Below are 19,774 nucleotides of genomic sequence, written 5' to 3'. Positions count from 1 at the left end.
CCCCTACCCTTATGGGTATTGGGTTGCACATTTGTTGCACCCTAGGGCTAGGTAGCTGTCCGGCCCGGCTGGGTGTTTTACCTCTGCCAAATGTGCAAATTCGTGTTTCCTTTTCTTTTAGAGAGTCTTTGACTCATCTATCCTTTAGTTGGTGTTATTGGAGTCTTTGACTCATGTTTCCATTTCTTTTAGAGAGTCTTTGACTCATTCGTTCTTTTGTTGTACTACTAGGAAGTCTTTGACTCATTGGTTCTTCTGTTGGCGTTATTTGGGAGTCTTTGACTCATTCCTCCTCTAAGTTGTAGTATTAGAGAGTCTCTGACTCATTTGTTCCCCTCTTTAGTGTTGTTAGTTCGGAGTTTCTCATTTAGAGTTGTTGATTACTTCGCTTTTGATTAGAGGCTAACACAGTCTTATTAGAGCTTTGCTTGCTTAGGATCTTGGACCATTTTCTCTCTTCTTGGGACGCTATCTTTCTTGTTGTGGTTTGTCTCTTTGAGACGCTAGTTGCTTATTCGGGGTTTCCCCTTTTGCTTTAGGGCTTTGCCCTAGTTTGTGGTATTACTTGCGTGTTCCCTTTAAGATTAAAAATATTTTAAGGTCCTGAGCATTGGAAAAGCTTTAAAATCCAAAAACATTAGAAATTTAAAACTCAAAAAACATTTGAAAACATCAAAAACCTTAAAAAAAAAAAATCTAAAGTGTTGAGTGTTTCTTTTAGAAGCGTATTAGGCGAGTTCGATTTTCGAACTACGTTGGCTTGATCCTCTTCCGAGGTACGTAGTGCAGCTTGGGATTTATATCCCAAGTCCAGCCAAACTTTTTTGTAAATAATATTTTAAACTTTCTTCAAAAACCTTTAAAATCTTATTTTCAAAAGATCTTCCTCTAGAGTTAGGAGTTTCTCCTAGATAGAGAGTTTTAGAGTTAGGATTTTTCTTTTGATAGGTTGTTTGATTGTTTGTTTGTTGTGTGCTTGTTTTTAGAGTTAGGGGTCTGTCCTAGAGTTATAGGAGCGCCTCCGTCCGGTCAGTCGGCGATCCATATCGCCGAGTGATGACTAGAGTAGGATACGCTAGTCCACCCTTGGTTTTCCTTAGGAAATACAGCCTAGTCACACATAGGTTGTAAGAACCACCTGCATTAGCTTAGGGCTAATCTGCATTTAGTTAGGGCATATAGGGTGTCATAAAATCCACAATTCACTGAAATTTAAATAATCGTACAAGAAACTTTAATAACCGGTTCGGTCTTTTAGATCGAGTCTAGGATAGAAGTCTAGGTGTCTTAGGCATCCTAGCTTAGAATAGGCGCGAAGAACTACGTTGCCTTGATTCTCGTGGAGGCGGGGATACGTAGGCTTCTTTGGATGAATACCAGACCATCTGAGGACTCGGGCTAATCACTTTTAAAACTGTTGAAACGATCAAATCACTTAGGATTTTCCATGAAATTAGAATTTTAGGAGAACTTTCACTTAGATTGAATCCAAACCAATTAAGAAATCAAGATACACATTTAGGATTCACATTGAAATTAGATCATAGGATGCATGTCACATAGTTCGCACATTAACAGAGAGTTGAATGAGCCATTTAAAATGAATTTAAAAGAGTTAACTTTTGGAATTGAAGACCGATTATCGGGCAGGAATGGTGCATGTGGTGGATAAATCCCCATACCTTCCATTCTTGTAACCAGGTAGCGAGTCTAGATTTCTGGTTAATTATGGGTCCTAGATCCCACATCTAGGTGGCGACTCTGTCAGTCTCTTTTGTGTGGAATTCGGATTGCCTTAGTGATCCCAAGTTCACATAAAAGATGAATTAAAATTAATAATAAAAGGCACACGCCAATCGCGTGGGTACGAGAGACCAAGAGATAGTGCGTGGCGGCTCTCGCGCCACCACCCCTCTCGCGGGATCGGGTCCCACAGACTGGCGACTCTGCTGGGGACAACCTAACTTCATTACAATTCCAAAGGATAACTCATTTGAATCTATTTCAACTGGCTCATGAAAACTCTATCTCTTTTATGCTTGTTAGATTAGTTTGTATGCTTTATTTTCTCATCACATTTACTCAAACTTAATCTAACAAAACCTGAAGGCATCATAGATTGCGCAAACTTATTGCACACACTTACATCACTTTCATCTAAACCCCTGCATCTCACATGCACACACGTCCTATTTTAGGAACCCGGAGTGTTATCTAGCATGGTTGACTGGGATTTCATCACCTGGTGCCTCTGTGCTAGAGAAGCATTCCACCCTTAGCCTAGTACCTTTATGGTACGTAAACGGATCTCTTGTTCACGTACTGATACGCCGGACACTGGTACAGTATATCGAACATAGATTCGCGCTAAGGGAACTCTTGGCCTTACCCCTAGATTAACCCACACATGCATGTAGTATACGAACACATGTGCATCACGTGTGTGAGCCTAGTTTAGGATATCCTACCCATTTGTGTCTAGATTAGGCCGTAGTCCATCTTTCAATGGCTACGATCGGTCCTAGGTACACAAACAAAGTCATGAGTCGAGATCCTCTCTCCACTCCGCTAGATTAGGGTTAGGATTGATGCCTTCAGGTAACACTGATAAAATGTGCGAAGATTAAAAAAACTTTTCCTTTGGGGTTAGGATGTAAATCCCATTCATTTCCAAAGATCTCATAGGATTAGTCATTCATGATCCATCCGTTGAAAGCAATCTTATGCTATCTCATCTCATCTTGATCTAATCATATTGGTCTACAGTTGTTGATATCCATCATTCAGATTTTAGATCTGGCCCTGGACTCTACTTTTGTCATTCTTATGGCCATGGTCTATTATCTGAGCCATTGATTTTTCATTGATCAATGTTTACCTATCATATATCTTTTACCCTTGGATCATATCGAAATCATTGATGGAGAAGTTTGATCTTACATGTATTCTTTGAGTGCATGATCGTTGCTGAGATCGAAACTTATTTTGATTAGGGATGTTTATCGTTCCTGACTCTTTCATTCCCAAAAGAAGAACGGTTATATCCAAAGAACACCTTAAGGAATAGATTGAGGATTCTTTCCAAATTAACATACCCGTTGATGTATTTCAAGATTACTCTTTTCTCTATTTGTTTAGAATTTTTATCCCATGACTATTGAGATAGTGTGATTGCTTCTAAGTCAAAAGTCTGTGTTCAACAAAAAGCCCTTCTTCCAAAAGACTGACCATTTCTGAATTCATTCGATACATCAGTCTATTGCTTTACCCACATTGTCAGCATAAGCCTTTTGTTGCCCCATTTAACCTAGACCTTGTGGAGTTGCCTTTTCTGGGATTCCTACTTCGGGATCGAACTTTATAATTATCATTATCATGAAGAAAGGTGTATCACCTATAAACTTTCAGTGCCGGTTCACTACCTTTGAAGAAGTGTCCTGTGTCTTTAGATTTGTCTTTCATTAAGTGTACATCAACTTTCTTCTCTCGAACTTGGAAAAGTTCAGTTATGTTGATGTTAAAAAAGGAAAAGAAAATGTGTCATGTCAATCAGTCTTTCTCGTTCAGAGTCGGTGTTTAGCTTTTTGATTAAATTCAATGTAGAGCCTACTGAGGCGCGTTCAAAGTCATCTATGTACTTCAAAGTATTTCAATTCAATAAAGCATTTGAGTCTGTATCTTCAAATTTTTATGATTCACTCTTGGATTAAATGTTTAAAACAACTACAAGACCCCCTTCTCGGATGAGAATGCAGACGAAATTCCCCTCGAGATCTGAAAGATGGTCAAACGAGAGGAAGAGCGTCGAGCATAGCCACTTGAAGAAGAAATCGAAGCCATTGATAGTGGTATCAAAATTCGAAACTCGAGAAAGATGGAGTGGCAAAACTTTATCTCCCGAGGAACGCAAAGAATTGATAAACCTGTTTAGAGGGGTTTGAGGTAGTCTTGCTTGATCCTATAAGGATAAACCAGGGGAATGCCCTGTCGTTGAGCAAAGCAAGACTTCATCTGCTTTAGACATCCAGTTGAAGAGTAAAATTTTAAAGAGATAAGCATCAGACATCCTGTGGAGCTGATGAAATACTGAGAGAAGATTTTCGGACAAGGAGTGGTGGAATCTTGAGCATAAATCCAAGATCTTTGAGATGAGAGTGGAGCACAGTGGTTGAAGTTTTGCCTGACATGCCGTCAGACTCCTAGAAAATTTTTTAAGCCTTTGAACCTTAAGCAAAAGAGCTTATACATCAAATACATCAGGAGGCCATCCTTGGGCGTTTGAACTTTTATAGCCAAAATCCTAACGTTTTAAAATCCTTTTGAGAACCCTTTGGGCCAACAGTTTAAAGCCAATGTTTCTTTTCAAACACATTATAAACCCGGGGCATTTATGCACCCGAACTACGTCGGACCTGATCCCCATTTCTTCAGGGGTACGTAGGCAACTTGATTAATTCAGGTTCGGTCAAACCTTGGGATAAAATCCCTTTCAAAATCTTGAAGCTAAATGCTAAACCATCCTTTGAAAAATCCCAAAGCGAACTACGCGGATCTGATCCTCCATTTTTTGGGTACGTAGGTAGTCTGGCTAGACCAGATTCGGTCCAAATCCTTAGAACCTTAGGTATTCAACCATTTTGAACCCAAGCCCACCTAGAAAGTCCTACCGGTGAAATAAGCAAAGGTTCGAGGCAAATGAAAAGAAAAACAGAAAGAAAAGAATAAGAGTCTTAAGACCCGCTAGGTTGAAAACCCGAAAGGGCGGCCTAGAAAAAGGTGAAAGTCATTTTTCTTGCTAAATCAACAAGCAAAGAGATTGACTTATCATAAAGTAAGGGTAGTGGTATGCTGGATTGAAAACTTGAAGAGACAATCTAGTCAGAGGCAAATACTTCCGATGAAAAGTTGAGTTGAATAGAAGCAGAAGGAGTTCCTCAGTTACGTAGAATTCCCAAGTTTGAGTACAAGCAAAAATTGAGATAAGTAGTCTTTTAGACTGAAAGCTTGGAAAGCAAAAGTTGAGATAAGTGGTCTTTTAGACTGAAAACTTGGAAGACATTAATTTTGACTTCTTCCGAAAAGACAAATCAAGGAGACCGAGAAGCAACCTCTATAGGGCAGGATCCTGGAATCCGAATAGTGTCAGCAAGGCTTACTTTGACACCTTTTTAAACTAGGGGCATTAAAACCGAGCAATCCGAAGGGGTATAACCATGACGGATGTCCTGATTGAGGAAACTAGAGCCTTTTGGCATGGTTTTTGAGACTATTCTAAGAGTGGCTGACCTTACCATTTAAAAATAACACATTTGATTTAAGAGTGAATCAAAATTTAGTCAAGTCCCTTGAATATTGTAAGTCTTCTTTGAAAGAGTCCTCAGTAGTCTGTTCCTTGTTTCTCATTGTTTTCTTTTAGAATCAAAAGTGTTTGGCACTGGAGAGAATGGGTGTACACCTTCCGAAATGTAAAGAAAAATCTAGAGTAGATCCTGGTTTAAGAATCAAAGAAGGGCAAGAGATTTGTTATTCAGACCTGCCTGAAACATCAAAGCCTCAAGCACTGAGCAAAATGAAGAACTCTTACGTTCAGCCTTTGTGAAGATGGTCTTACCATTATACCAAAGAAAGAACCCATGCAAACTCAAATTTTTCCTACTTACCTTGGTTCTGCTTTCTTAAGACCTTGTCATGGAAGCACATCATACTAGGGGCATCTTTTATGACTTGCGTCATAAAAGATATTACACAATGATAACTGGGATATCTATTCTTAGCAAATAGAAACCAGAGAAGCTTGAACATACTCTTTGAGTTGAATTCCTTGATCAAGTTGTTTCTTTTCGAGTCAAAATTTCATAAACTTCAATTCCCAGCGGGGTATATAATCTACTCCTGCATCCTTCAAATCTCATCAGAATGCTTTTCATCTGTTAAAGAGAGTCAGCACCCTAAAATTCTTTCAACTTATTTGAGTTTGGTTTTCAGCAATGATCATGCACTCCCATTTATTCTCGGCAGGAGATAGCTATGCTATCAATGAACTCGATATAAGATCGATAAATATTTTTGTGTTGATTTGAGACTCTTTGAGTAGTTAAGGCCCTTTGAGTGTTACAGACTCTTCGGGTAGTTGAGACTCTCTGAGTATAAATGTTTTGATTTGTTTTGAGACTCTTTGAGTAGTTGAGACCCTTTGAGTGTTACAGACTCTTCGGGTAGTTGAGACTCTTTGAGTATAAACGTTTTTGTGTTAATTTGAGACTCTTTGAGTAGTTGAGACCCTTTGAGTGTTAGAGACTCTTCGGGTAGTTGAGACTCTTTGAGTATAAATGTTTTGTGTTAATTTGAGACTCTTTGAGTAGTTGAGACCCTTTGAGTGTTACAGACTCTTTGGGTAGTTGAGACTCTTTGAGTATAAATATTTTTGTGTTGTATTTGAGACTCTTTGAGTAGTTGAGACCCTTTGAGTGTTACAGACTCTTTGGGTAGTTGAGACCCTTTGAGTGTTACAGACTCTTTGGGTAGTTGAGACTCTTTGAGTATAAATGTTTTGTGTTGATTTGAGACTCTTTGAGTAGTTGAGACCCTTTGAGTGTTACAGACTCTTCGGGTAGTTGAGACTCCTTGAGTATAAATGTTTTGTGTTGGTTTGAGACTCTTTGAGTAGTTGAGACCCTTTGAGTGTTACAGACTCTTCGGGTAGTTGAGACTCTTTGAGTATAAATAGTTTTTGATGTATTTGAGACTCTTTGAGTAGTTGAGACCCTTTGAGTGTTACAGACTCCTCGGGTAGTTGAGGCTCTTTGAGTATAAAAGTTTCTTTGATGTGTTTGAGACTCTTTGAGTAGTTGAGACCCCTTTGAGTGTTACAGACTCTTCGGGTAGTTGGGGCTTTTTGAGTATAAAGGTTTCTCTATGTAGTTGAGACTCTTTCGAGTATAAAGGTTTTTGCATGTGTTTGAGACTCTTTGAGTAGTTGAGACCCTTTGAGTATTACAGACTCTTCGGGTGGTTGAGGCTCTTTGAGTATAAAGGTTTTTCGTGTGCGTTTGAGACTCTTTGAGTAGTTGAGACCCTTTGAGTGTTAGAGACTCTTCGGGTAGTTAGGGCTCTTTGAGTATAAAGATTTTTGTATTGTTTTGAAACTCTCAGAGTGTTACAGACTCTTTGAGTGATTGTTTTGAGACTCTCAGAGTGTTACAGACTCTTTGGGTGATTGTTTTGAAACTCCCAGAGTGTTACCGACTCTTTGAGTGATTGTTTCACATTTGTTCGGGTGATTGATTTATATTTGCATTGATAATGGTCTACATTCTTTAAAAGTAATTTCATTGTGTTAGTTTTCTTAAAGCTTTGTTGTTAAAAAGAGTGTGTTTGTGTTTGCTTTAATAGAACCCTTGCGTATTTGTTTTAGATAGTTGAGTCATGAGTATTAGGGAGAGACTATCTCTTTGAGATGTCTTAGTTGCCGAGTTAAAAGTTAGTGAGAGGCTATCTCTCTATTGTTGGTAGAGTTTTATCTTTGTGAATATCATTTTAAAGCTAAAAAAAAAAAAAAAAAAAAAACCAAAAATTTGTTTTGCTTTTGGGTCAGTCAAAATGTGTCGTCTGTTCAGCTTTGTCATTCGCGTGTTACACACGCTCTGCCAAAGAGGGGCATCTGTAGACACCCCATTTTGATCGGACCCAAGTTCGCTATGCTTGGGCGAAACCCCATCCAATCATTTCCGCCATGTTTCGCACTTTTCCGTTAAGTGTTGAGAGAGATTATTCCCAAGAATTCGAGCAAGAGAGAATTTGGATCCGATTGATGGGCCCGTCTTGAGCATTTGTTTAGATTTGGATCAAACAGGGTGGCCCGCGCATTGTTTTAGTGAAAAATGAGTTTTGAACCTACTTCGATCCAACACCTAAAGATGATCATCAAGAGAACGGTCAAGATCTCAGAGAAGTCGTTTTAACAACCAATTTTGTTACGATCATCAGGTTGAGTTACTCGGATCAGCCCATTGAAATGATTTAGGAGGACACAACCTACTTAGGTAGGGGACCCATCAATTGGATGGTCTGGATCGTCATAGAGGAATGATTTAAGGGGGCACAACCAATTTACATTGCGAACCACCATTCGAACGGTCAAGATCATCAATTGTCGCCCATCAAATGGACGGTTCGGATCATCAAATGGGAGTGATTTAAAAATGGGGTAACATATTCACATTTTGATCTATTGGATGGCTTGGATCAGCCCATAGGATTGATTAGCGGAGCACAAATTAAATCACATTGTCGCCCATCAAATGAACGGTTCCGATCATACTTTGGAGTGGGGCATATGATTTTATGCACAATTGGGAATTTGGTCACATATGGGACCCATTTGGATTATCTTTTACCTACTCAAAAGGACTTTAAAAAAACATGCATGGGGCCACACACATGTCAAAATTCAATGTCCACAATGGTGGCCACCTACCATGGAATATGTCCACAATGGTGGCCACCTACCATGGAATAAGTCCACAATGGTGGCCACCACCCTCCCATTCCTTTGCTATAAATGGTTCAATGAGGGTGAGTAAGAGAGACACAACTCATTTCTCTTCTATCATGTGTTCTAACAAAGTTGCTATGAGGGGTTGAAAAGAAAAAAAAGAAGAAAAGAAACAAGAAAAGAAGAAAAAGAAACAAAAAAGAAGCAAAAAGAGAAAGAAAGCGGAAGCGATCGCACGGAGGCGGAATTTTCGAGTTTTTCGGCTCTCGGATTCGGCGAGGATTTCGATCACAGGTAGGTACACCGTTCTCGGAATTTTTTTTAGAATTATTTGGTATATTTTCGGATTTTTGCATGATTTTTAACAAAGAAAACTAAACGATATACTAAACAGATTCCAAAAATAATGAAATTTCGTGGGAAAATAATATGATAATGATACATTCTACCATGAATTTGTGAGAATTTTTGGATTTTGTTTGGTATATTATTTTACGCATTCTTTGAAAATTATCAGATTTTGGGAAAATTGTTACTGACGTCAAATCACAGATAAAATTCTCCAAAGTTTTACAGTAGTCTTAAATTCTATACTTCTTGCTTCTGTAAAATTTTCAAGTGATTTGGATCTTGTTTCATATGAGCTGTAGTGTTAATTCATAATCTGGTTTGAAATTTGAAAAATCCGAAACTGATAGTAAATAGTTTTCTAAATTCATGGAAATCTCACAGCATGCTATTTTCACTTATCTCTTACTACTGTAGAAATTTCATGGAATTTAGATATCTATTTCTAGTAGTTTATGTGTTATTTTTGCAATCTGGTTAATTAATTTTTAAATCCATATTAAATATGAGTTTAATGTAAAAATCTGTAAAAATCTTCCAGTAAATTACATCTCATCATATCTTGTTGGTGGAGAAGTTTCAACTCATTTCGAGTTCGTTTGCAACAGCTTCACTTGTAAAATCACTCATATGGTTAAAAATTGGTAAAATCCATTAAAAAAATAAAAATTAAGTGAAAATCATCTTAAAATCTCTAAAGCACCTTCATCTTTGTGTGTGTTTGGGAGACCCGCCCGGTCTCATTCTCTCGTTAGTCCTCTTTGTGCGTCGTTTGGTTTTGGAAGAACGCCCTACTCGGCTTGGCTTCATACCCCTACCCTTATGGGTATTGGGTTGCACATTTGTTGCACCCTAGGGCTAGGTAGCTGTCCGGCCCGGCTGGGTGTTTTACCTCTGCCAAATGTGCAAATTCGTGTTTCCTTTTCTTTTAGAGAGTCTTTGACTCATCTATCCTTTAGTTGGTGTTATTGGAGTCTTTGACTCATGTTTCCATTTCTTTTAGAGAGTCTTTGACTCATTCGTTCTTTTGTTGTACTACTAGGAAGTCTTTGACTCATTGGTTCTTCTGTTGGCGTTATTTGGGAGTCTTTGACTCATTCCTCCTCTAAGTTGTAGTATTAGAGAGTCTCTGACTCATTTGTTCCCCTCTTTAGTGTTGTTAGTTCGGAGTTTCTCATTTAGAGTTGTTGATTACTTCGCTTTTGATTAGAGGCTAACACAGTCTTATTAGAGCTTTGCTTGCTTAGGATCTTGGACCATTTTCTCTCTTCTTGGGACGCTATCTTTCTTGTTGTGGTTTGTCTCTTTGAGACGCTAGTTGCTTATTCGGGGTTTCCCCTTTTGCTTTAGGGCTTTGCCCTAGTTTGTGGTATTACTTGCGTGTTCCCTTTAAGATTAAAAATATTTTAAGGTCCTGAGCATTGGAAAAGCTTTAAAATCCAAAAACATTAGAAATTTAAAACTCAAAAAACATTTGAAAACATCAAAAACCTTAAAAAAAAAAAATCTAAAGTGTTGAGTGTTTCTTTTAGAAGCGTATTAGGCGAGTTCGATTTTCGAACTACGTTGGCTTGATCCTCTTCCGAGGTACGTAGTGCAGCTTGGGATTTATATCCCAAGTCCAGCCAAACTTTTTTGTAAATAATATTTTAAACTTTCTTCAAAAACCTTTAAAATCTTATTTTCAAAAGATCTTCCTCTAGAGTTAGGAGTTTCTCCTAGATAGAGAGTTTTAGAGTTAGGATTTTTCTTTTGATAGGTTGTTTGATTGTTTGTTTGTTGTGTGCTTGTTTTTAGAGTTAGGGGTCTGTCCTAGAGTTATAGGAGCGCCTCCGTCCGGTCAGTCGGCGATCCATATCGCCGAGTGATGACTAGAGTAGGATACGCTAGTCCACCCTTGGTTTTCCTTAGGAAATACAGCCTAGTCACACATAGGTTGTAAGAACCACCTGCATTAGCTTAGGGCTAATCTGCATTTAGTTAGGGCATATAGGGTGTCATAAAATCCACAATTCACTGAAATTTAAATAATCGTACAAGAAACTTTAATAACCGGTTCGGTCTTTTAGATCGAGTCTAGGATAGAAGTCTAGGTGTCTTAGGCATCCTAGCTTAGAATAGGCGCGAAGAACTACGTTGCCTTGATTCTCGTGGAGGCGGGGATACGTAGGCTTCTTTGGATGAATACCAGACCATCTGAGGACTCGGGCTAATCACTTTTAAAACTGTTGAAACGATCAAATCACTTAGGATTTTCCATGAAATTAGAATTTTAGGAGAACTTTCACTTAGATTGAATCCAAACCAATTAAGAAATCAAGATACACATTTAGGATTCACATTGAAATTAGATCATAGGATGCATGTCACATAGTTCGCACATTAACAGAGAGTTGAATGAGCCATTTAAAATGAATTTAAAAGAGTTAACTTTTGGAATTGAAGACCGATTATCGGGCAGGAATGGTGCATGTGGTGGATAAATCCCCATACCTTCCATTCTTGTAACCAGGTAGCGAGTCTAGATTTCTGGTTAATTATGGGTCCTAGATCCCACATCTAGGTGGCGACTCTGTCAGTCTCTTTTGTGTGGAATTCGGATTGCCTTAGTGATCCCAAGTTCACATAAAAGATGAATTAAAATTAATAATAAAAGGCACACGCCAATCGCGTGGGTACGAGAGACCAAGAGATAGTGCGTGGCGGCTCTCGCGCCACCACCCCTCTCGCGGGATCGGGTCCCACAGAAGTCCGTTTAAATGAAAGTGCGAAAAAATCCGGCTAGATAACATCGGATGGACGATCCGAGCATGTCGGGAAGCTGGATGACCGCCAGGGCTGTTATCGCGCGATGAATCTTCCCGAGTAGCCACGAATCAATATAAGAATCGCCACGATCTGACGGGCGGATCAAAAGTTATCGTCGGAACGATATTTGTGCACCAAGGGTAGCTCACGGCCAGTAAACACCTTCCGACATGATTCATGACTCGCATCCACTAGTACACTCATCCGCTATAGCCTGTACGTCACTGAATCTAAACAAACCCCCGCTATAATTTGACCGCAAATGAAATGTCAGAACGAATTCCGTTTATCGAATCAAACGACACTATCACCCCGCCATAATAAAGACCGGACGTATTTGAATTCACCATCCGGAAGAAAATAAAAAGATCCGAACCGAAACGTAGGAGGCGTCGCACTAAACGTGCGTTCCAGTTCGCATCGATGTTCCAGAACCGAAAGATTGTTCGAAAAAATTGGTAGATAGCCGAAAAAAGTGACAGGGGTGCAACACGAGGACTTCCCAGGAGGTCACCCATCCTAGTACTACTCTCGCCCAAGCACGCTTAACTTCGGAGTTCTGATGGGATCCAGTGCATTTGTGCTGGTATGATCGCACCCAGCATGCCTCTCCATTGCCAAAGTAATAAAGAGTTTCCACTCGCATTGTCGTACGAAGTCCGTTTAAATGAAAGTGCGAAAAAACCCTGCTAGATGACATCGGATGGACGATCCGAGCATGTCGGGAAGCCGGATGACCGCCAGGGCTGTCATCGCGCGATGAATCTTCCCCAGTACCCCCGAATCAATATAAGAATCGCCACGATCTGACGGGCGGATCAAAAGTTATCGTCGGAACGATATTTGTGCACCAAGGTTAGCTCACGGCCAGTAAACACCTTCCGACCGGATTCATGACTCGCATCTACTAGTACACTCATCCGCTCTAGCCTGTACGTCACTGAATCTAAACAAACCCCCGCTATAATTTGACCGCAAATGAAATGTCAGAACGAATTCCGTTTATCGAATCAAACGACACTATCACCCCGCCATAATAAAGACCGGACGTATTTGAATTCACCATCCGGAAGAAAATAAAAAGATCCGAACCGAAACGTAGGTGGCGTCGCACTAAACGTGCGTTCCAGTTCGCATCGATGTTCCAGAACCGAAAGATTGTTCGAAAAAAGTGGTAGATAGCCGAAAAAAGTGACAGGGGTGCAACACGAGGACTTCCGAGGAGGTCACCCATCCTAGTACTACTCTCGCCCAAGCACGCTTAACTTCGGAGTTCTGATGGGATCCAGTGCATTTGTGCTGGTATGATCGCACCCAGCATGCCTCTCCATTGTCAAAGTAATAAAGAGTTTCCACTCGCATTGTCGTACGAAGTCCGTTTAAATGAAAGTGCGAAAAAATCCGGCTAGATAACATCGGATGGACGATCCGAGCATGTCGGGAAGCTGGATGACCGCCAGGGCTGTTATCGCGCGATGAATCTTCCCGAGTAGCCACGAATCAATATAAGAATCGCCACGATCTGACGGGCGGATCAAAAGTTATCGTCGGAACGATATTTGTGCACCAAGGGTAGCTCACGGCCAGTAAACACCTTCCGACATGATTCATGACTCGCATCCACTAGTACACTCATCCGCTATAGCCTGTACGTCACTGAATCTAAACAAACCCCCGCTATAATTTGACCGCAAATGAAATGTCAGAACGAATTCCGTTTATCGAATCAAACGACACTATCACCCCGCCATAATAAAGACCGGACGTATTTGAATTCACCATCCGGAAGAAAATAAAAAGATCCGAACCGAAACGTAGGAGGCGTCGCACTAAACGTGCGTTCCAGTTCGCATCGATGTTCCAGAACCGAAAGATTGTTCGAAAAAATTGGTAGATAGCCGAAAAAAGTGACAGGGGTGCAACACGAGGACTTCCCAGGAGGTCACCCATCCTAGTACTACTCTCGCCCAAGCACGCTTTACTTCGGAGTTCTGATGGGATCCAGTGCATTTGTGCTGGTATGATCGCACCCAGTATGCCTCTCCATTGCCAAAGTAATAAAGAGTTTCCACTCGCATTGTCGTACGAAGTCCGTTTAAATGAAAGTGCGAAAAAACCCTGCTAGATGACATCGGATGGACGATCCGAGCATGTCGGGAAGCCGGATGACCGCCAGGGCTGTCATCGCGCGATGAATCTTCCCGAGTACCCCCGAATCAATATAAGAATCGCCACGATCTGACGGGCGGATCAAAAGTTATCGTCGGAACGATATTTGTGCACCAAGGTTAGCTCACGGCCAGTAAACACCTTCCGACCGGATTCATGACTCGCATCTACTAGTACACTCATCCGCTCTAGCCTGTACGTCACTGAATCTAAACAAACCCCCGCTATAATTTGACCGCAAATGAAATGTCAGAACGAATTCCGTTTATCGAATCAAACGACACTATCACCCCGCCATAATAAAGACCGGACGTATTTGAATTCACCATCCGGAAGAAAATAAAAAGATCCGAACCGAAACGTATGAGGCGACGCACTAAACGTGCGTTTCAGTTCGCATCGATGTTCCAGAACCGAAAGATTGTTCGAAAAAAGTGGTAGATAGCCGAAAAAAGTGACAGGGGTGCAACACGAGGACTTCCGAGGAGGTCACCCATCCTAGTACTACTCTCGCCCAAGCACGCTTAACTTCGGAGTTCTGATGGGATCCAGTGCATTTGTGCTGGTATGATCGCACCCAGCATGCCTCTCCATTGTCAAAGTAATAAAGAGTTTCCACTCGCATTGTCGTACGAAGTCCGTTTAAATGAAAGTGCGAAAAAATCCGGCTAGATAACATCGGATGGACGATCCGAGCATGTCGGGAAGCTGGATGACCGCCAGGGCTGTTATCGCGCGATGAATCTTCCCGAGTAGCTACGAATCAATATAAGAATCGCCACGATCTGACGGGCGGATCAAAAGTTATCGTCGGAACGATATTTGTGCACCAAGGGTAGCTCACGGCCAGTAAACACCTTCCGACATGATTCATGACTCGCATCCACTAGTACACTCATCCGCTATAGCCTGTACGTCACTGAATCTAAACAAACCCCCGCTATAATTTGACCGCAAATGAAATGTCAGAACGAATTCCGTTTATCGAATCAAACGACACTATCACCCCGCCATAATAAAGACCGGACGTATTTGAATTCACCATCCGGAAGAAAATAAAAAGATCCGAACCGAAACGTAGGAGGCGTCGCACTAAACGTGCGTTCCAGTTCGCATCGATGTTCCAGAACCGAAAGATTGTTCGAAAAAATTGGTAGATAGCCGAAAAAAGTGACAGGGGTGCAACACGAGGACTTCCCAGGAGGTCACCCATCCTAGTACTACTCTCGCCCAAGCACGCTTGACTTCGGAGTTCTGATGGGATCCAGTGCATTTGTGCTGGTATGATCGCACCCAGTATGCCTCTCCATTGCCAAAGTAATAAAGAGTTTCCACTCGCATTGTCGTACGAAGTCCGTTTAAATGAAAGTGCGAAAAAACCCTGCTAGATGACATCGGATGGACGATCCGAGCATGTCGGGAAGCCGGATGACCGCCAGGGCTGTCATCGCGCGTTGAATCTTCCCGAGTACCCCCGAATCAATATAAGAATCGCCACGATCTGACGGGCGGATCAAAAGTTATCGTCGGAACGATATTTGTGCACCAAAGTTAGCTCACGGCCAGTAAACACCTTCCGACCGGATTCATGACTCGCATCTACTAGTACACTCATCCGCTCTAGCCTGTACGTCACTGAATCTAAACAAACCCCCGCTATAATTTGACCGCAAATGAAATGTCAGAACGAATTCCGTTTATCGAATCAAACGACACTATCACCCCGCCATAATAAAGACCGGACGTATTTGAATTCACCATCCGGAAGAAAATAAAAAGATCCGAACCGAAACGTATGAGGCGACGCACTAAACGTGCGTTTCAGTTCGCATCGATGTTCCAGAACCGAAAGATTGTTCGAAAAAAGTGGTAGATAGCCGAAAAAAGTGACAGGGGTGCAACACGAGGACTTCCGAGGAGGTCACCCATCCTAGTACTACTCTCGCCCAAGCACGCTTAACTTCGGAGTTCTGATGGGATCCAGTGCATTTGTGCTGGTATGATCGCACCCAGCATGCCTCTCCATTGTCAAAGTAATAAAGAGTTTCCACTCGCATTGTCGTACGAAGTCCGTTTAAATGAAAGTGCGAAAAAATCCGGCTAGATAACATCGGATGGACGATCCGAGCATGTCGGGAAGCTGGATGACCGCCAGGGCTGTTATCGCGCGATGAATCTTCCCGAGTAGCTACGAATCAATATAAGAATCGCCACGATCTGACGGGCGGATCAAAAGTTATCGTCGGAACGATATTTGTGCACCAAGGGTAGCTCACGGCCAGTAAACACCTTCCGACATGATTCATGACTCGCATCCACTAGTACACTCATCCGCTATAGCCTGTACGTCACTGAATCTAAACAAACCCCCGCTATAATTTGACCGCAAATGAAATGTCAGAACGAATTCCGTTTATCGAATCAAACGACACTATCACCCCGCCATAATAAAGACCGGACGTATTTGAATTCACCATCCGGAAGAAAATAAAAAGATCCGAACCGAAACGTAGGAGGCGTCGCACTAAACGTGCGTTCCAGTTCGCATCGATGTTCCAGAACCGAAAGATTGTTCGAAAAAATTGGTAGATAGCCGAAAAAAGTGACAGGGGTGCAACACGAGGACTTCCCAGGAGGTCACCCATCCTAGTACTACTCTCGCCCAAGCACGCTTGACTTCGGAGTTCTGATGGGATCCAGTGCATTTGTGCTGGTATGATCGCACCCAGTATGCCTCTCCATTGCCAAAGTAATAAAGAGTTTCCACTCGCATTGTCGTACGAAGTCCGTTTAAATGAAAGTGCGAAAAAACCCTGCTAGATGACATCGGATGGACGATCCGAGCATGTCGGGAAGCCGGATGACCGCCAGGGCTGTCATCGCGCGTTGAATCTTCCCGAGTACCCCCGAATCAATATAAGAATCGCCACGATCTGACGGGCGGATCAAAAGTTATCGTCGGAACGATATTTGTGCACCAAAGTTAGCTCACGGCCAGTAAACACCTTCCGACCGGATTCATGACTCGCATCTACTAGTACACTCATCCGCTCTAGCCTGTACGTCACTGAATCTAAACAAACCCCCGCTATAATTTGACCGCAAATGAAATGTCAGAACGAATTCCGTTTATCGAATCAAACGACACTATCACCCCGCCATAATAAAGACCGGACGTATTTGAATTCACCATCCGGAAGAAAATAAAAAGATCCGAACCGAAACGTATGAGGCGACGCACTAAACGTGCGTTTCAGTTCGCATCGATGTTCCAGAACCGAAAGATTGTTCGAAAAAAGTGGTAGATAGCCGAAAAAAGTGACAGGGGTGCAACACGAGGACTTCCGAGGAGGTCACCCATCCTAGTACTACTCTCGCCCAAGCACGCTTAACTTCGGAGTTCTGATGGGATCCAGTGCATTTGTGCTGGTATGATCGCACCCAGCATGCCTCTCCATTGTCAAAGTAATAAAGAGTTTCCACTCGCATTGTCGTACGAAGTCCGTTTAAATGAAAGTGCGAAAAAATCCGGCTAGATAACATCGGATGGACGATCCGAGCATGTCGGGAAGCTGGATGACCGCCAGGGCTGTTATCGCGCGATGAATCTTCCCGAGTAGCTACGAATCAATATAAGAATCGCCACGATCTGACGGGCGGATCAAAAGTTATCGTCGGAACGATATTTGTGCACCAAGGGTAGCTCACGGCCAGTAAACACCTTCCGACATGATTCATGACTCGCATCCACTAGTACACTCATCCGCTATAGCCTGTACGTCACTGAATCTAAACAAACCCCCGCTATAATTTGACCGCAAATGAAATGTCAGAACGAATTCCGTTTATCGAATCAAACGACACTATCACCCCGCCATAATAAAGACCGGACGTATTTGAATTCACCATCCGGAAGAAAATAAAAAGATCCGAACCGAAACGTAGGAGGCGTCGCACTAAACGTGCGTTCCAGTTCGCATCGATGTTCCAGAACCGAAAGATTGTTCGAAAAAATTGGTAGATAGCCGAAAAAAGTGACAGGGGTGCAACACGAGGACTTCCCAGGAGGTCACCCATCCTAGTACTACTCTCGCCCAAGCACGCTTAACTTCGGAGTTCTGATGGGATCCAGTGCATTTGTGCTGGTATGATCGCACCCAGTATGCCTCTCCATTGCCAAAGTAATAAAGAGTTTCCACTCGCATTGTCGTACGAAGTCCGTTTAAATGAAAGTGCGAAAAAACCCTGCTAGATGACATCGGATGGACGATCCGAGCATGTCGGGAAGCCGGATGACCGCCAGGGCTGTCATCGCGCGTTGAATCTTCCCGAGTACCCCCGAATCAATATAAGAATCGCCACGATCTGACGGGCGGATCAAAAGTTATCGTCGGAACGATATTTGTGCACCAAGGTTAGCTCACGGCCAGTAAACACCTTCCGACCGGATTCATGACTCGCATCTACTAGTACACTCATCCGCTCTAGCCTGTACGTCACTGAATCTAAACAAACCCCCGCTATAATTTGACCGCAAATGAAATGTCAGAACGAATTCCGTTTATCGAATCAAACGACACTATCACCCCGCCATAATAAAGACCGGACGTATTTGAATTCACCATCCGGAAGAAAATAAAAAGATCCGAACCGAAACGTATGAGGCGACGCACTAAACGTGCGTTTCAGTTCGCATCGATGTTCCAGAACCGAAAGATTGTTCGAAAAAAGTGGTAGATAGCCGAAAAAAGTGACAGGGGTGCAACACGAGGACTTCCGAGGAGGTCACCCATCCTAGTACTACTCTCGCCCAAGCACGCTTAACTTCGGAGTTCTGATGGGATCCAGTGCATTTGTGCTGGTATGATCGCACCCAGCATGCCTCTCCATTGTCAAAGTAATAAAGAGTTTCCACTCGCATTGTCGTACGAAGTCCGTTTAAATGAAAGTGCGAAAAAATCCGGCTAGATAACATCGGATGGACGATCCGAGCATGTCGGGAAGCTGGATGACCGCCAGGGCTGTTATCGCGCGATGAATCTTCCCGAGTAGCTACGAATCAATATAAGAATCGCCACGATCTGACGGGCGGATCAAAAGTTATCGTCGGAACGATATTTGTGCACCAAGGGTAGCTCACGGCCAGTAAACACCTTCCGACATGATTCATGACTCGCATCCACTAGTACACTCATCCGCTATAGCCTGTACGTCACTGAATCTAAACAAACCCCCGCTATAATTTGACCGCAAATGAAATGTCAGAACGAATTCCGTTTATCGAATCAAACGACACTATCACCCCGCCATAATAAAGACCGGACGTATTTGAATTCACCATCCGGAAGAAAATAAAAAGATCCGAACCGAAACGTAGGAGGCGTCGCACTAAACGTGCGTTCCAGTTCGCATCGACGTTCCAGAACCGAAAGATTGTTCGAAAAAAGTGGTAGATAGCCGAAAAAAGTGACAGGGGTGCAACACGAGGACTTCCGAGGAGGTCACCCATCCTAGTACTACTCTCGCCCAAGCACGCTTAACTTCGGAGTTCTGATGGGATCCAGTGCATTTGTGCTGGTATGATCGCACCCAGCATGCCTCTCCATTGTCAAAGTAATAAAGAGTTTCCACTCGCATTGTCGTACGAAGTCCGTTTAAATGAAAGTGCGAAAAAATCCGGCTAAATAACATCGGATGGACGATCCGAGCATGTCGGGAAGCTGGATGACCGCCAGGGCTGTTATCGCGCGATGAATCTTCCCGAGTAGCCACGAATCAATATAAGAATCGCCACGATCTGACGGGCGGATCAAAAGTTATCGTCGGAACGATATTTGTGCACCAAGGGTAGCTCACGGCCAGTAAACACCTTCCGACATGATTCATGACTCGCATCCACTAGTACACTCATCCGCTATAGCCTGTACGTCACTGAATCTAAACAAACCCCCGCTA

The 19,774-nt window shown here is 42.4% G+C and overlaps 11 non-coding genes across 11 annotated transcripts; all 11 read right to left on the bottom strand.

The window, feature by feature from the left end:
- Positions 1-12,131: 12,131 nt before the first annotated feature.
- Positions 12,132-12,250, bottom strand: LOC143870946 (5S ribosomal RNA). Its single transcript, XR_013245724.1, has one exon. It is a non-coding gene; the product is annotated as a 5S ribosomal RNA (ribosomal RNA).
- Positions 12,251-12,847: 597 nt separating this feature from the next.
- On the bottom strand, positions 12,848-12,966 carry LOC143873535 (5S ribosomal RNA). The gene has a single exon (XR_013248241.1). It is a non-coding gene; the product is annotated as a 5S ribosomal RNA (ribosomal RNA).
- A 597-nt stretch (positions 12,967-13,563) lies between these two features.
- LOC143873298 (5S ribosomal RNA) lies at positions 13,564-13,682 on the bottom strand. Its single transcript, XR_013248014.1, has one exon. It is a non-coding gene; the product is annotated as a 5S ribosomal RNA (ribosomal RNA).
- Positions 13,683-14,279: 597 nt separating this feature from the next.
- On the bottom strand, positions 14,280-14,398 carry LOC143873534 (5S ribosomal RNA). Its single transcript, XR_013248240.1, has one exon. It is a non-coding gene; the product is annotated as a 5S ribosomal RNA (ribosomal RNA).
- Positions 14,399-14,995: 597 nt separating this feature from the next.
- On the bottom strand, positions 14,996-15,114 carry LOC143873287 (5S ribosomal RNA). The gene has a single exon (XR_013248004.1). It is a non-coding gene; the product is annotated as a 5S ribosomal RNA (ribosomal RNA).
- Positions 15,115-15,711: 597 nt separating this feature from the next.
- On the bottom strand, positions 15,712-15,830 carry LOC143873533 (5S ribosomal RNA). Its single transcript, XR_013248239.1, has one exon. It is a non-coding gene; the product is annotated as a 5S ribosomal RNA (ribosomal RNA).
- Positions 15,831-16,427: 597 nt separating this feature from the next.
- On the bottom strand, positions 16,428-16,546 carry LOC143873286 (5S ribosomal RNA). The gene has a single exon (XR_013248003.1). It is a non-coding gene; the product is annotated as a 5S ribosomal RNA (ribosomal RNA).
- Positions 16,547-17,143: 597 nt separating this feature from the next.
- On the bottom strand, positions 17,144-17,262 carry LOC143873532 (5S ribosomal RNA). Its single transcript, XR_013248238.1, has one exon. It is a non-coding gene; the product is annotated as a 5S ribosomal RNA (ribosomal RNA).
- Positions 17,263-17,859: 597 nt separating this feature from the next.
- On the bottom strand, positions 17,860-17,978 carry LOC143870933 (5S ribosomal RNA). Its single transcript, XR_013245712.1, has one exon. It is a non-coding gene; the product is annotated as a 5S ribosomal RNA (ribosomal RNA).
- Positions 17,979-18,575: 597 nt separating this feature from the next.
- LOC143873530 (5S ribosomal RNA) lies at positions 18,576-18,694 on the bottom strand. The gene has a single exon (XR_013248237.1). It is a non-coding gene; the product is annotated as a 5S ribosomal RNA (ribosomal RNA).
- Positions 18,695-19,291: 597 nt separating this feature from the next.
- LOC143873528 (5S ribosomal RNA) lies at positions 19,292-19,410 on the bottom strand. The gene has a single exon (XR_013248235.1). It is a non-coding gene; the product is annotated as a 5S ribosomal RNA (ribosomal RNA).
- Between the last annotated feature and the right edge of the window lie 364 nt (positions 19,411-19,774).

Source organism: Tasmannia lanceolata, unplaced genomic scaffold (genome assembly GCF_043159265.1).
Source record: "Tasmannia lanceolata isolate RefF3 unplaced genomic scaffold, GAP_Taslan_0.1 ptg000003l, whole genome shotgun sequence".
Classification (NCBI taxonomy): domain Eukaryota; kingdom Viridiplantae; phylum Streptophyta; class Magnoliopsida; order Canellales; family Winteraceae; genus Tasmannia; species Tasmannia lanceolata.
This window is presented reverse-complemented; position numbering and strand designations above follow the sequence as displayed.